The 16,874-nt window shown below is 37.4% G+C and overlaps 1 non-coding gene across 1 annotated transcript; it reads right to left on the bottom strand.

The window, feature by feature from the left end:
* Positions 1-11,074: 11,074 nt before the first annotated feature.
* Positions 11,075-11,182, bottom strand: LOC112085838. Its single transcript, XR_002899126.1, has one exon. It is a non-coding gene; the product is annotated as a small nucleolar RNA R71 (small nucleolar RNA).
* Between the last annotated feature and the right edge of the window lie 5,692 nt (positions 11,183-16,874).

The raw sequence follows: 16,874 nt of genomic DNA, 5'->3' as shown, positions 1-16,874 counted from the left end.
TTTCAATTGTGAAATTTTAGTTTGATTGAATATGATTGAAATAAATAATTCGTTAATCATATATGTGTTATTTTAAAATTATTTAAATTTCAAATGTTAAATCAAATCTAACCTATATTTAAGGAAGTATAGAGATTTTAATTATTATCTATTTTTCAAAAATAAATTTAATTAAAAATAAATAGTTTAAAATTAAAATTAAATATAACCTATCTTTAGATATATAAACTAATATAAACACTTCAATTTTTCAGAATTAAATATATATATATAAAATATATTTTTAAAATAATATTACTACAAAATAGGATAATCTTAAAACAGTTTCTAAACAATTTTTTTTTTTAAAAAAAAAACTTTGGAAGTGTTTGGATGCAAGCACTAAAAGTGCTTCTGTTTTAATAGAATAGATGTATTTTTTCTTTAGGGCAAACACCTGAGAGCTTTTTACAACGATCAAGCTTTTTTAATTCTAGGGATACATTTTTTTTGGTAGTGCACTGGAAATTAATGTTGGGTTGGTGATATAAGATTGGAATCCACCAAATCTTATAGTTCACAAGATTATCAAAGACAGCAAGTTTTGTTGCAGAAGTAGGTGGTCGTTTTGATTAACTTTCTCAATCGATGGTGATTAACTCTCTTAATCAGTAAACAAACAAGGTTGTATGAATCTCACAAACCAACTTAATCTGCAGATCAATAGATAAGAAGGGCCTCACATATTTAGAATCTAAAGACAAGAACAATTCTCCAAAGACTTGACTTTGAAAGAAAACAAAATACTCCAAAGACTTGACTTTGAAAGGTGAATTTACAATGAAGACAATAGTGAGCTTATATAATGCTCTGTACAAGACTATTCTAGAAATCAAAATACAAGGAATAAAAATCAAAAACTAGCTGTTAGACTCATAATGAGTGAATCTCAGCCAGACATGGAAATTAGAGGTATGCTTGAGTCGACAGCTTAGGCGAGATGATGTGGTATCTAGGGACCTCCAGATTCAATGAATACTAGGTGTTTTGTCCACGCTTTGTGCGGACAAAAGGGTTTCATTTAATAACCACACTAGTTAGATTATTAAATTTATTACTAATAATAAACCAAACACAAATATGAAAATAATGTATGACATATGATCAACAAACAAGAAAACATAAAAATAATAATTATATGTATTCATAGACACTAACGAAAACCAATTATTATATCAAAACCACAAATATAGTTAAATTAAGACAAAAAGACCGGTTTAAAAAATATTGTAAAACACTTCTTTATATACAACGTTCATAGTCTTCTACTGTGACTTACCTTTTGGATTTATAATTAAAAATCTTCAATGTTATCCTTAATTCTTTGTTCTTCGGATCCAGAATTCTTTCTCCTTTTTATAGGAATTGTTTATTTTTCATTAGTTCTTATCTTTCACGTAAACATATGCACAAAACAATACTATTATAGCGTATGTAAAAAATTATTTTTTAGTTTGGATGTCATGTTAAGCTAATATCTAAAGTAATTATTATTTATATAAATTAAGTTTACGCATTGTTTTATTTATTCATTCTTTAGTCTCAGATTTCTCCTTGTTTTGACGGATTTGACTCTCTTTGCCGATTTTTATATTTCTCGTAAGCGTGGACATGAAACCATATTATCTGGCTGTATGTAACCAATCTTTTTTGCTAGCTTTGATATCATGTATTTGTTTCATCTCTGAATTTGTCATTATATATACACATTAAGTTTAAAGATAATTCTAGTTTTTGTTCTACTTCTCGAGAACTTCTCTGTTTCATGGAAATTATCTCTCCTTGTCAGTACTTATCTTTTATACAACCGCAGACATGAAACTTTGATATCAGACCGTAGGTAATTGAACAATCATTTTGGTAGTTTTTATACCATGTTAAACTTCATCTCTAAAATAGTCATTATTTGTATACATTAATTTTATAAAGTATTGTAATTTCTCATTCTCCCTAGCCACAAATTTTTTCCTCTTTTGTCAAAATTGTCTCTTATTCTTGTCGGTTTTTATCTTTCATTCAAGCGTGAACACGAAACTATTTTATCGGAGCGCAGGTAAACAATCTATTTGTTAGATTTGATATCATTTTAATTTTTAAATCTGAATTACTCTCTATTATTATACATCATTTCTATATATAAGTTTATTTTTGTTCTCCGTAACCTGAACTCTCTTCACACGGAAAGACGATTACACCAATAATAAAAAACCGCAGGCTTTACAATGAAATGTGCCGATAGACTTTAGAAAAAAAAACCACTTTTTTTTCCTCTACCCAACTATTACAATCACATTTGGCCTATCGAAAGAGTGGTCTGAGGGCCATCCTTGATTGACTTGTTATGATCGATTTGAGAAAATATGACTCCTCTTGCTTGAGCTCCTTTTGCAAGACTATCCGCTCGGACATTTGAACTCCTCGGGATATAGGATAAACTGAACTCAGAGAAGCTCTCTCGAAGAATGCGTAACAATTCCAGCCGTTGGAGAATCCGACATACTCACAAGATCCGTTGGAGAATCCGACATACTCACAAGATCTGTACAATCAGTCTGGAAGTGCACCGCAGTCATCTGTAAAAAGCTAATTGCATTCAAAGCTGCTTTAAGAAAAAGCTAACCTGAATGTAAATATCGAAGACACGCCTCCCAAGCCGGCTATAGGTTTCATCATTTGTGAACCGCAGCTCAGCAAAGTCTAGATTTACAGTGTATTTTGTGTTTTCCAAGCAGGCGTGGAAGTAAGCAGGGCCGGCCCAAGCTCATATGACGCCTAAAGCGTAAGGACTGGCCCAAGATCAAATGATGCCCCCATCAGACACAAAGACCTATTTATAATGCAGTTTTTCTTCTAAATTATGCTAGTTTTTCAATGTGGGACAAACCAAAGCCTTAATTTTTTTAAAAAATGTCGATGGGCTTTAGTTAAATATGGGTTAAAATTAAAAATCAAGTTATATTTTGTTGCCCCAAAATTTTTGATATAAGAGCATCTCCAATGGGAAATGCTTAAGGGGTGCTTAGATTAAAATTTGCCAAAAAAATAAAGTTTTATTGCTTATTTCTTTAAGCAGCGGTGCTTCTTTAAGCGTTTTTAGCATTCCTAAGCACCCCTGTCGTGCTTGTTTCTGATTGGTGGAGACAATTCTTTTTTTCTTCTTCTCTCTCTTTTCATTACAATTCTTTTATTCTCAAACTCTTCTCTTTCCTCCCTTCTGCAATTCCCGATCCTCTCTTCTCCTCCCTTCATTTCTTTCTTTCCTTTTTCTTTTAACAGCACAAAGATAAGCTTCCATTAACAACAAAAAAAAACCCATCGAAGCCCCTATTCCTTCATTCCTCTCTTTCCTTTTCTACTTTTCTTTCATTATCTTTTAAACAGCCATAGAAGATACATACAGATCCTATAAATTTGAACCACAATTTTATTTTTTAAGCACCTCACTTTAAACACCTCTCATTGGAGGGTGGGAACTTGAAAAAAATTAGTAGAGGTGCTTAAACAAAAAAGTATAAAAAAAACTAATATAAAATTGGTTAAGCACTTTGTAGAAGTGCTAACCATTGGAGGTGCTTTAATGGGTTGTCCTGAAGCCCTTGCTTCATGGGCTTTAGCCCTGGGCCGGCCCTGGAAGTAAGTAAGAGATACTGGAGCCATTCTTGCTGTTTTGTATAGTTCAGACAGGTTAGATGAAGGGACAAACACAGAGAATCTTGTGTTTTGGAAATTGTTGTAGTCCATGTAGTCCCCTGTGCTGCTGAATCCCCAATAAATTTGGCTTCAAAAAATACTTAGCAGCACCACCTTCAGCCTCTCCATCTCCTTCATATAAGATTTTGTTTTTCTTTTCCTTTACTGTTAGATCACTTCCACCACAGTTCACATGGAGGCAGCTAGAATCTGCCAGATAAACCATATTGCATAAATGAGAGTGAATAAACGACTGAAATTTCTACATTAACAATGATAACAAGACAGGAAATAGCAATATTGACGTGAGAATATTGTGAAACGATCTACCATCACTAGTCCTATGTGATTTGGCGACACAGTTGAGTAGGTAAGTGTACTTACATCGAGGACATTTGAAATCATTGATGCACGGAAGAAACTGGCTCCTACAAAAAAATTAATTGGGAATTGTATATCTGTATCAACTGTGGAATTCGTTTTTGAAAAGTACAAACATTTCACAATATTTAAGCTACAAACACGAAATCTAGATGCTAAAGATAACCAAAAGAAAGGACCTTACGATTTTTTTTGTCGAAGTGCTCTGAAACAAGTTTAGATTCAAATTCCTAAAACAAGAAAAATCCGGATAAATCATAAGTTAGAATGCCAAATTATGTCAACAAAAAACGTCAAAGAAGAAAACACGGACAATATCCTCACATGTTTGGCCGACAAGAACGACTTCAAGAAGGCAAATAACAGATGTAACTTACATATTAGAAAAACCTGTAGAGTTCTTCAACGAAGGAAATGGTTGGACTGGTCCACCTATATCACTGATCCTCCTGAAAACAATTGGTCATTGTAATAAAAGTGTCATCTGCATTACTATAGAAGAAAACAAACTAAGTTTATGGAGATAAAAAATGACATCAAAAGAGTTATGTCTTCTCACAGATTAGAAAGATTGTTCAGAACCGAAATGGCCGATGGAATTGGACCAGTGAGACCAGATGCAATCATTTCTCTACAAGCAATAGAAAGAACTCCATCATTGAGTACTGAATAGATAAACAAAGAAAGAGTTTAAGAAGAAGGATTTTACAGTCTCTTGAGTTCCGTCCAATTTTGTATGTAACTAGGTATCGTTCCACTGAGCTGTAGATCGTTGATTCTGCTGCATTTGTGTAAAACCAAGCAGCAGATGAGCAAACGAGACGAACATACTAAGTAGTTAAGTTACGAGAAAACAGAACAAAAGTTTTTGAGAAGGATTAAAGCGGTTGATCTTCACACTTTCTATAAATGGCTCTCGGTTCAATTGAAGGGACAATTGGATCCGCCTGATCCAATGCATTTTGGTGCAGCATGGAGTGTTGTAAAAAGCTTCTAGAATTATGTCAAAGTCTCCTGGGTGCCACTGATTGTTGGACAAACTTAATTGAAGTCTAATGTCTTATTAATTTTGTAAAGTGTGAAAAAAATAAGAGATTATTTATAGAGATGAAATATTTTTTTTTGGGTCAAAAGTGTTTTGAATTGCTGGTCAACCATACATTTTAATTTAATATTGATTGTCTCCTTTATTCACAATTGAGTGAAAATCAATTTGAATTTGTAACCTCCACATCTCTCCATTATTGCTTAAATTTATTGGGAAAATCTAAGAGACGAAATACAAATCTGTCGATATTGTCATAATTTACATCATTTTAGCATGCATTTTAGTTAGTGTTTAGTGTCTAAAGCATGCATTTTCATAAGTTTCTTAGGTCCTAGTGTGTTTTTGCATGTTTTAGAGTCTGTCTAGGTACTTTGGAGGAGCTTGGAGCACTTGGATGATGTAGAGCTTGGAGAAGCTTGGAGTATTGACCAGAAGTTATGTTTCTCGGGCTTTGGTACATTAGCATCGGCCAAGCTTGGCCGATGTGCTCAGACCGATGCTGGAGCCGGATAAAGAGGAGTGCAAAATGTGAATCATCGGCCATGTGCATCAGCCAAAGCCAAGTGACCGAAGCCGAGGAATCCTATGTGAGCTTCCATCGGCCATTACCATCGGTCGTAGCCATATTTTCCGAGGCCTATGAATCCTACACGAGTCTTTATCGGCCAAGAACCTCGGCCAATGCCAAAATGTCCAAGGCCGAAGATTACAAAGCTAGTCTCCATCGGTTTGGTGCATCGGCCAGCGACCAAATGACCAAGACCGAGGATCCAGCAGAAAGTCTCCATCGGCCCCAGCCATCGGCCCCAGACATCAGCCTCCACACCTGACCATGGCTGATAGATCTTATGCACAACCCAGACCTGATAGGGTCAATACCTGGTTTGTTCCGAGTTGACCCGGTCTGACATTGTTAACTATTTAAAGGAAAAACCTAAGTTTTCTTGAATCTTTTTGTTTTATGTAACTAAGTTTCAAAGTTTCAGTATTTCATATTTTTTAATCTCTAATCATGATTAACAACTCATCTTGCAAATGATTAATAATGTTCTTCATGATTAGTGAGTTAGCCATTGTGTGTAGATTAGGGTGCCTAGGTATTTAATTTATGATGTTTAGGTTTAGATTTTTCGTTTCTTTTCTCTTTTAGTCTCCTAATGTCAGATTTCCTTGAGAAAGTGAAATCTGGGTTCATAGGCATTCCATGCATCAAAAATGTATAATGAAATGCCTGAATGACCAAAATGAGAATCTAATACTTTATTCACATGGGAATGTTTGTTATACTAATGATAATTAGGTCTGCTAATGATGATAAGAAAAGTGATTAGTATACCTTAAAAAAGGATCAGTCAAGTTTAAGAGTTCTAAGCTAAACAAAATGTCTTTTTGATTATTTTAACATCATCGATTAGCACTGAAAAACACCCTAATCCATTATCACACTTAGAGGCTTATCTTTCATCTATTTTTGTTAATCTTGTTAAGTTGTAAATTTGCTTTTGTTTGATCTTTTCACTTGTTTAGTTTAATCATTAGTCTTAAATTAAGCACAACTCTATCTTTTTTGCTTGGATTAGGCTAGTTTCATACATGTTTGGTGTCTGAATCTTCCCATTTCGTTTGACCCTTACGTATTACATTTGCATAAAGTTAATTTACCATTACGATAAAATCCTTTTATCAGCTGTCTTCCTCATTTGGTCTATGAGTCTCTCTCTCTCTCTCTCACACTCTCTCTCTTTCTTTTACAAAGAGAAAAACTCTCTTTTTACACAGAGAAAAACTCACAGAAAACACAGCAATCTTTCATTTCCGCTTTGTTGTTGTTATTTTTTTTTTTTTGCTTCTTCTACAAAAGGTTTTCTTCTGAAAATCTTTCATATTTTATATTACAATATTTGTCTCTGCATTTTTACTTCAAACAATCTTAATTGAAAATAATCCTGTTCCATCTTAATTGGATCCTATATTGCAAAATATTTCTTCTTTCTTACGGTTTTCAGAAAACGTTTTCCTCTATTTTTTCGTAAACGCCTTCCGTGACCATTCTCCAAATCGGTTTTCCCTGATCGTTTCTAAGATTCAAGGAAAAACAAAAGTCATATACAAAGAAAAAGTTTCTGCGAAGGCCATTGGCAAGTTACGCGAAACGTTCTCTTTCATCAAGATCTAAATGATCTAATCGTAGACGAGACAATCGATAAGAACTTTCCTACACGTGTACAATTCGTCTCGGTACACCTCTGGCAACATCCGTGAACATTTTTTGAGTTTAATAGTAAATAAATAAAAACTTTAAACGATTCTTGAAATGCTTTATAGTGATATCCATAGAACATATTAATTAGCGACTAACACATTGAATCACACATCAATGTTGCTACCACCATTCATATCTATTTTAGTAGATGTGGGTACTTGCTAAAAAGCAAGACTATGGCTTTAAAAATCTCAAAGCATACAAGATGGTAATTAAAACAAACTTGATACGATTTCCCTAGGATTATCACACTCTTAATCGGATTGTGGTGATAGATCCTTGACTACAATAGATCTGCGGATGAAGATGCTAAGGGCTGAGTGAATTCTCGAAGATCCTTAGGCCCAATCTCACGTGAATGGCTTGAAACAAGAGGGTGTCTAAGCTGGCTGATTAGATCCGCAGAAAAAGGATGTTAAGACGTGAGAACTGAGTTCCCAAAAATCCTTAAGCCCATTTAACTACTTGAACGTCCCAACAAGACAATCGGGTGAAGGCTGCGTAAGTGTTATGAGTGATACTAGATAAACCGAATTGATCAAATGGCTAACCACCAAGAAATCAAAGGAGTTCACGAAGAACAAATGAGATCTGAGATCTCTACATTGTTTATATAGAGGAAGGAGTAGGCGAAAAGCCATACTCGGTAATGTAAAATTTCATTAAATAATGCTAAGACTACAATAAATAAAGCTATGACTGACTCCTCGGCTGCCTTGACTGCTTTGAGTGACTCTTGGACTTCCAACTGAGTTTGTCTCTTGGAATTCATGCTGAACTTGGGCCTAGAGTGGGATGTAAGCCACAGCCTTGTTAAAACCTCCACCCGGAAAACCCGTTGGGACTAAACCGAGGGTAGGAAAAAGAGTACCATGACTTACACCGCGACCAACCTCAACAAAAACCCTGGTATGATATTGAAATTAACGATGTAAGCTCATCTTCACTGATCCGGGACTGAGCCACCACACTGATTCCTTCTAACATTGTCTGGACAGCTTCTGCCAACTTCCAAGACTTAGACCGCGTCATTGGACCCTCTGGAACAACCAAGGCTGCTTCTGGAACCTAATCTTGTGCCTCCGGTTCCATGATCACATCATGCCCTTCCTCTTGAAAAGGAATTGTCCTCAAGTCTGGTCCATCTGGAATAAAGGGGATAATGTCAGCAACATTAAAATTAGAACTCACAAAGTACTTAACTTGGAGATCAATTTGGTAATGCATTGGTCGTGATCCGCTCCAAGATTGTGAAGGGTCCATCCAATTTGGGTAAAAGTTTGGATTTCCTTTCCTTTGGAAACCATTCCTTCCTTAAGTAGATCCATACAAGGTCGCGTGGTTCAAATATCTTCTCGCTCTGGCACTTGTTGGCATACTTTCGGTACAGCTCCGTCTTGTGCTCAATGTTTTTTTTCGCCTTCTCATGTATCTGCTTGACCAGTTCAGCCTTCTTTTTTCCCATCCATGCTTACACGTTCACTCAAACGTAAAGGTGTTAAATCCAAGGGTATAAGCGGATTAAAACCATAGACAAGCTGAAATGGTGAATACAAAGTACTAGAATGCATACATGATTATAAGCAAATTCTACATGAGGCAAACAATCCTCCCATAACTTAATGTTCTTCCTAATCGCAGCACGCAGAAGTGTAAAAAGAGTCCTATTGACCATCTCGGTCTGACCATCTAATTGCGGATGACTGATAACACCGTATTTTGACCACTTTTATGGATCATAATAATGTCTTATGCAGGTGTTTTAACTCTGTTTTCAATGTTTTTAAAGTGTTTTCAATGTTTTAGAGTTTCAAAAGACTTTACAGGAAACTTGGGCAAAAGATATGCAATTTGGAACAAATGAGAAATTTTGGATAAATGCAGACCGTCAGAAGTATGACAAGCGATGAAGACCTTCTCACCGTCTGATCACCCCCAAAATTTGAGACAACATAGAGGATCCAACCAGCTTTCTAATTCACTTGGTTTGGAGACAATCCAACGGTTAGATCTTCAAATATTCCCGATGCAAGAATGACAGAAAATGCAGTTCCGGAAGAGAGCATGTGTCGGGACCGCGGCAAACACCCATTTTCCCGCGGGTAGAGCCACCGCGACCGCGGACTTTGGTCGTTCACTTTCCCAACGACTTAATTAAAGCCCAGATCAATTCCTTTCGTTATTTTGAAGCCCTAAGTGTCCAGGACCACCCCACAAGCTATAAATACCCCCTTTAGGTCATTCTAAAGAGGAGAGACCAATAGAACTGAAACTTACACAAAACCTAGAGAGAGAGAGAGAGGCCGCCGTCTTCGAAGAGGAGCCGATCTGATATGATATGTTGCGAAAGCTTTCATTGATTGTCTGAACTAGGGTGAAATGAGCAAATCTTCTATAGGAGTGGAAACCTACCTGTAGTTGAGTTGTGAATATTGATGAGTCTTGTTCTGCTATTGCATCTTCTCCCTTCCAGAATCAGAGTGGAAACCTACTGATTAGGGTTGCGAGAGATAGTTGTTTAGTGCTGCGAAAGTAGGCTATTCATACTTCCGTGCCTCGAGTTCTAGAACATACGTAGTTGATTACCTTTATCATATGTTTAAAATCGACCTAGCATAGACTATGAACCCCTGCGAATTACCCTTGATGCCCAACGTTTGTCTTTCATTGCTTACAACCTTAGATTTCCATTCTGTTTTTATTTACTTGTTACATGCTTTCATTCATAATCGATTTTTACTTGCTTTTATTTGCTTTCACTTTCAATTGCTTTTACTTGTTTAGCTTTCTAGTTTAGATTTAGTGACAACCAAAAACCCAAAACCAAAACCAAAACCCTTTTAGTTCTAATCTGATTTAAGCGTTGCAGTGAATTCGTACTCAAACAACTAAGTCTCTGTGGATCGATACCCTAAGTACTACAGCGCACATCTGTGCACATGCAGACATTTAGGGGTTATAAATTTAAAACCTGAAGCTTAGTAAAACAAAAACAACAAGCCCCGCTTTACAACCCGCATCAAGTTTTTGGCGCCGTTGCCAGGGACTTGATTTGTTTCGTTGCGAATCCCAGCTTAAATCCATTAGAACACTTGTTTACTTTTACTTTTTCTTTTGAATTTTTCAGGTTTCTCTGAGATGAGAGACCGGGAACATGTTCCCGGGACTCTTGGTGATCCACCAAATCGTGTGGATGGTGATCCAATCGACGACGATGACCTGACTGATGACGAGTTTGAAGAACCGATTTATGATGACAATGAGCTAATCGGATCGGTCAAACACAAAGATGATGATGAACTGATTGGAAGTTTCGATTCACTCGAAAAATTCATGGGAGATCGAAGAGCTATTCAACCAGCCTTACCAAAGGATGGCAAAACCGAAATTAAGGTACCCCATATCCATTTAGTTCAACAAAATCAATTCTCTGGTTATTCATTCGAAAACCCGATAGATCATATCGAGACTTTCGAAGAATTATGTGCAACCATTACAGCAAATGGGGATTACCACAAGTGTAGTCTTTTCCCATTCTCTCTTAAAGATAAGGCCAGCAAATGGCTAAAATCTTTGCCACCTGCTTCACTAAAAACGTGGGCAGCGTGTAAAACTGCTTTCCTAAATCGTTTTTACACTAGAAATCGTACAAATCTCTTAAGAAAGAAGATAAGAACTTTTAAACAAAAAGAAGATGAAGATCTTTTAGATACTTGGGAAAGATTTAGGGAATACCAATGAGATTGTCCACACCATGGATATGCCGAGGAATACCTGCTAAATATCTTCTATCGCGGTATAACTCCAGAGTTGCGACACTCTTTTGATATAGCAAGTAATGGAGACTTCACAACTAGATCTGTAGAAGATGCTCACGTTTTCATTAAAAATTTAGGAAACAGCATCCGAAATCAAGTAACCTTTGGTAATTCTGCACTTCCTGAGAAGAAAGAAGAGATCTCGGAAGTTATAAAGTGTCTCCGTCACATAATGAGTCATCTTGGATTGCAACAACCAAATAGGGTACACAATACGTGTAACTTTGATGGCTGGAACAACCAAATGGATTCTTATGATCAAGGGATGATGAACACTGCAGAAGTATATCAAATTCATGATGTTCCATTCGTTTCTGATCACCGCGGTCGTGAGCCACCTGACCGCGGGAAAACGTCTTCCAAGCCCGGTTGGACACCACATTCCGAACCAATCTTGGCTATTCAATCTAATCCTGTTTCCTATCCAAGTTTTCCCTCTTCTGAAGCTGAAAACCTAAACAAAAAGATTCTAGAGCTTGAAAAATCTATGTCTCAAGAGATTGGTGATCTTAGATCTGAACTAAAAGAGATGCAGAAGGATTCCGATACCCTCCTTAACATAATAGTCAAAACTAATTCTAAAAACTTAGAAAGATCTGAAGAGGAGCTAAGTGAAAATTCTTTCGAAAGCTCAAGTGAAGCAGATCCCTCCGATCATGTGAAAGCTATCACACTTAGGAGTGGATTAGCTTACAAAGAGCCAGAATTTCCTAAAGATCCCGAAGTTGAGGAAAAGGAGAAAGAAAAAGAAAGAATCACGAATGAAGATGTTGAAAAAGAAGTGGTTGGAGAAAAGGATGGAGAAGAAGTAAGAGAAGATTCATCTCGGGAAATCCTCGGAGAAGACCCGATTCCACCTCCACCAACTCGTGTCTATAAACCTAAACCTCCATATCCTAGAGCCTTAAAAGCCCCTAAGAAAGAAAAAGAAAAAGCTAAGCTGAAAGAGTTGATCGATCAATTAAACATGAAATTACCTTTCGTAGAAGCTTGTGCTATGATTCCTGCTTTGAGAAAATACATGAAGGGTATTCTAACAAATTCTTTAACTCTTGAAGAAGGCGTTATGATGATAACCCATGAATGTAGTTCTATCCTGCAAGGCCGAATCCCTGAAAAGAAAAACGATCCTGGAAGCTTTGTACTTTCATGCACCATCAATGATGTAGCTTTTGAGCGTGCTCTCTGTGATTTAGGTTCTCGCATAAACATGATGCCTCTTTCAGTAGCAAAACGTTTAGGACATCACACTTTCAAGCCCACTAAGATTTCTTTAGTACTAGCTGATCGTTCCGTTAGACAACCTGTAGGTATCTTAGTAAATGTTCTCGTCGAAATCGAAAAATGTTTCATACCAACCGATTTCGTAGTTATAGAACTAGAAAAAGAACCTAAGGATCCACTTATTCTTGGAAGACCATTCCTATCTACAGCCGGAGCCATAATCAATGTTCCTGAAGGAAAAATCGACCTTCATCTAGCCGGTTCAGTTATGCAGTTTGACATGAACAAAAGTTTCGATAAACCAACTTTGGATGGCAAAATTTGTTGGGTTGATGAGTTAGACGGAATTATTGAGGAAGTCTATGAAGATCTGCTTCTAGATGACCCTTTAAGTGTCAAGCTTTCACCCGCAAAAGATGAACGCAATTTCCTTGAAGGAATTTCGAGTGAATGCGCACGTATGCTTGATAAGTCCGAAACTTATAGGAAACCTCTTCACTATATAGATCTTAAGGACCAAACAAACATTCCTACACCTCCAAAAGACACTGCTGCAGCAATTAATGATCCTTGGAGCGACCTTAAAGCCCCTAAAGTGGAGCTTAAACCTCTTCCCATCGGACTTAAGTACGCCTTCCTTGGACCAAATTCTACTTATCCTTCAAAATAAACTCTGGTTTGACAGAAGAAGAAACCACAATGCTGTTGACTGAGTTAAGAAAGCATAGAAAAGCCTTAGGATATTCACTTGATGACATACCTGGAATCTCTCCAGATCTTTGTATGCACAAGATAAATCTAGAGGATAATGCTAAAAACTCGAATGAAAGTCAAAGGAGACTGAACCCTAATCTCATGGATGTTGTCAAGAAGGAGATTATGAAGCTTTTAGAAGCTGGAATAATCTTTCCTATCTCAGATAGCACTTGGGTTAGCCCAGTTCATGTTGTTCCAAAGAAAGGAGGAGTCACTGTCATTAAAAATGATAAAGATGAAATGATCGCTACAAGAACAGTAACTGGACATCGTATGTGCATCGATTACCGGAAACTGAATGCAGCAACTAGGAAAGATCATTTCCCACTTCCATTCATAGATCAAATGCTAGAAAGATTAGCTAATCACCCCTACTATTGCTTCCTTGATGGATACTCCGGATTTTTCCAAATTCCTATTCGCCCGGAGGATCAATAAAAAACGACATTCACTTGTCCATATGGCACGTTCGCTTACCGACGTATGCCTTTTGGATTGTGTAATGCACCTGCTACCTTCCAGCGGTGCATGATGTCGATCTTCAAAGACTTTATTGAGGATTTCATGGAAGTGTTCATGGACGATTTCTCTGTCTATGGATCTTCTTTTGAAAAATGCTTAGGCAACCTTGGTAAAGTTCTGCAAAGATGTGAAGATAAGCATTTAGTATTAAATTGGGAAAAATGTCACTTCATGGTACAAGACGGAATCGTGCTTGGGCACAGAATTTCGGGAAAAGGAATTGAAGTGGACAAAGCTAAAATCGAAGTCATGACCAGCCTACAACCACCCACAAACGTAAAAGGAATCCGTAGTTTCTTAGGACACACAGGATTCTATAGGCGCTTCATAAAAGATTTTTCTCAAATAGCTAGACCTCTTACGCGTTTGCTTTGCAAGGAAACGAACTTCGAGTTTGATGATGAGTACTTAGCCGCATTTCATAAGATCAAACAAGCCCTTGTCTCCGCTCCTGTCGTGCAAGCACCTGATTGGGAACTCCCGTTCGAAATCATGTGTGATGCAAGTGACTATGCAGTCGGAGCAGTGCTTGGCCAACGAAAAGATATGAAACTGCACGTAATCTACTACGCAAGTAGAACTCTTGACGAAGCTCAATGCAATTATGCTACAACAGAGAAAGAACTTCTAGCTGTCGTATTTGCATTTGAGAAATTCCGTTCTTATCTCGTAGGATCTAAGGTCATAGTTCATACTGATCATGCTGCAATCAAGTATTTAATGTCTAAGAAAGACGCTAAACCTCGGTTGATAAGATGGATCCTCCTACTGCAAGAATTCGATATCGAAATTTGAGATCGCAAAGGAGCAGATAATGGAGTTGCAGACCATCTTTCACGAATTCGAGTTGAAGAAAGATTGCCTCTAAATGACAGTTTGCCTGAAGAAAACATCTATGCAATAGATACTACCCCCAATGCCAATACCACACCACCACGTCCTCTGATGAGACGAGCAGATGCTTTCAACACCCCATGGTTTAGGCACATAGCGAATTACCTAGCAGCTGATGTAGAACCACCGCAATTCTTTGGTTTTAGGAAGAAAAAGTTTCTGAAAGACATAAGACATTATTTTTGGGATGAAACCTATCTCTATAAGAGATGTGGTGATGGGTTATTCCGAAGATGCGTGGCTGAAGAAGAGATGGAAGGAATTTTAATCGGATGCCATAGCTCGTCTTACGCAGGACATTTTGCAACCTTCAAAACCGCTTCAAAAATCTTGCAAGCTGGTTTTTGGTGGCCTACTTTGTTCAAAGATACTCAAGTTTATATATCGCGATGCGATAAATGCCAAAGGATGGGTAACATAAGCAAAAGGAATGAGATGCCTCAAAATTTTATTCTCGAAGTCGAAATTTTCGATGTCTGGGGAATATATTTATGGGACCCTTTCCAACTTCTTTTGGAAACCAATATATCTTAGTAGCAGTAGACTACGTCTCTAAGTGGGTTGAAGCAGTCGCAAGTCCCACCAATGATGCAAAAGTCGTCATGAAGCTGTTTAAATCTGTTATATTCCCGCGTTTTGGAGTTCCTAGAATTCTGATAAGCGACGGAGGATTGCACTTCTGATAACTAAGGTTTTTAAGGCCTTAGATGGGTTATCAATCCCCTTGTCAAAGTAGTATAAGGGGTGTCAATCCATATGTGTGGTAGTTAGGCACTAGTTTATGTGATAGGTTCTTAAGTCAAGTAATCAAAGATGAGTTTTGTGAAACCAGCAACAAGAAAGCATAAAACAAGAAACAAACAAGCTATGATTAATGAACTAAGCAAGCAAACAAAACAAGATGATGGTGATTAAGCAAATGATAAAAGCTAAACCTCTAGATGTGATCATTGATTAGGGTGCTTTAGATATTGAATCATGATGCTAAGAACATAATGCAACACTTGCTACTCTTTACACTAATCCACTTTCAAACCAAATCATCATTTGTGAAATATGAATCAATGAGCATTAAGAAACAGTTCTAATATGTCATTTATGCATTTAACAAATCATTCCCATGATGAAAAAGGCATAAACCCTTAAGTTAGCTCATTCAGGCATTTCATCAAACACTTTTGGTGCATGAAATGCCTATGAACCCAGATTTCACTTTCCCAAGGAAATCTGGCATTAGGAGCAGCTAACTAAGGAAATGGAATGAGAATCTAAACCCTAAACATCACCAATCAAACATCTAAGCACCCTAATCTACACACCTAGAAGTTTAAAAGATGACTACTCACTAATCATGAAGAACACATCTAATCTTTTGCAAGAGATAATGTTAATCATGATTAGAAGTAGAAATGAGATGATGAGATGATAAGAAACAGACTTGGAATGATCAAATCCCTTCAGATATCTCTTAATCAAAAACGTTTTACACTAAAAAGGAAAGAAAACTAGAGAGAAAACTAAGTAGAAGATAACATGTAGGGTTTTTCTCCCAAAAAAACTATATATACTAAGTGCTAATGAACCGGGTCAGCCCGGAACAAACCGGGTCCTGACCCGGCTTTAGTGGGTAAAGTGGAATTACTGCGGGTTGGTCCAGTGTCTCCCAGGTAGCATACCTAAGCCGCAGGGTTTGTTACTTAGACATCTTGGCCGTTCTTCTTTCTGCTGCGGCTTGGACCTCTTTCACCAGGTAGCACGCCCAACTTGGAGTAAATTGTGAACATTTGTGCGGCTTGGTCTTCTTTGTTCCCAGGTAGCACGACTAAGCCGCAGCTTTTATGACTTAGACAACTCGGCCATTCCTCTTTTTACTGCGGCTTGGACCTCTTTCACCAGGTAGCACGCCTAACTAGGAGTAAATTGAGAGTGTATGTGCGACTTGATCTTCATGCTTCCCAGGTAGCACGCCCAAGTCGCAGTATTGTGGACTTAGCAATTTTCTTGCTCGGGAGCCTCAGACCTCATCCATTGATAGCTTACCCGCACTTCTCAACTCGCAGCATCAATTTCCAGGCATTCGTCTTCAGGCCTGCGAGTTAACCAAGTCGCAAGGCTTTCTCGCAGCATTCAGAGCAGCTTGGACCACTTCGCATTCCGGAGAGTGTAACTTCTACGATACTTGTCCGAATTGAGTGATTCTAGTTGCAGAGGACAGAGGACTCATATATCTCCAACTGTG

This window comes from Eutrema salsugineum, unplaced genomic scaffold (genome assembly GCF_000478725.1).
Source record: "Eutrema salsugineum unplaced genomic scaffold, Eutsalg1_0 scaffold_3, whole genome shotgun sequence".
NCBI classification, from domain to species: Eukaryota; Viridiplantae; Streptophyta; class Magnoliopsida; order Brassicales; family Brassicaceae; genus Eutrema; species Eutrema salsugineum.
Note: the sequence above shows the minus strand (reverse complement) of the source record. Positions and strands in the feature narration are given on the sequence as shown.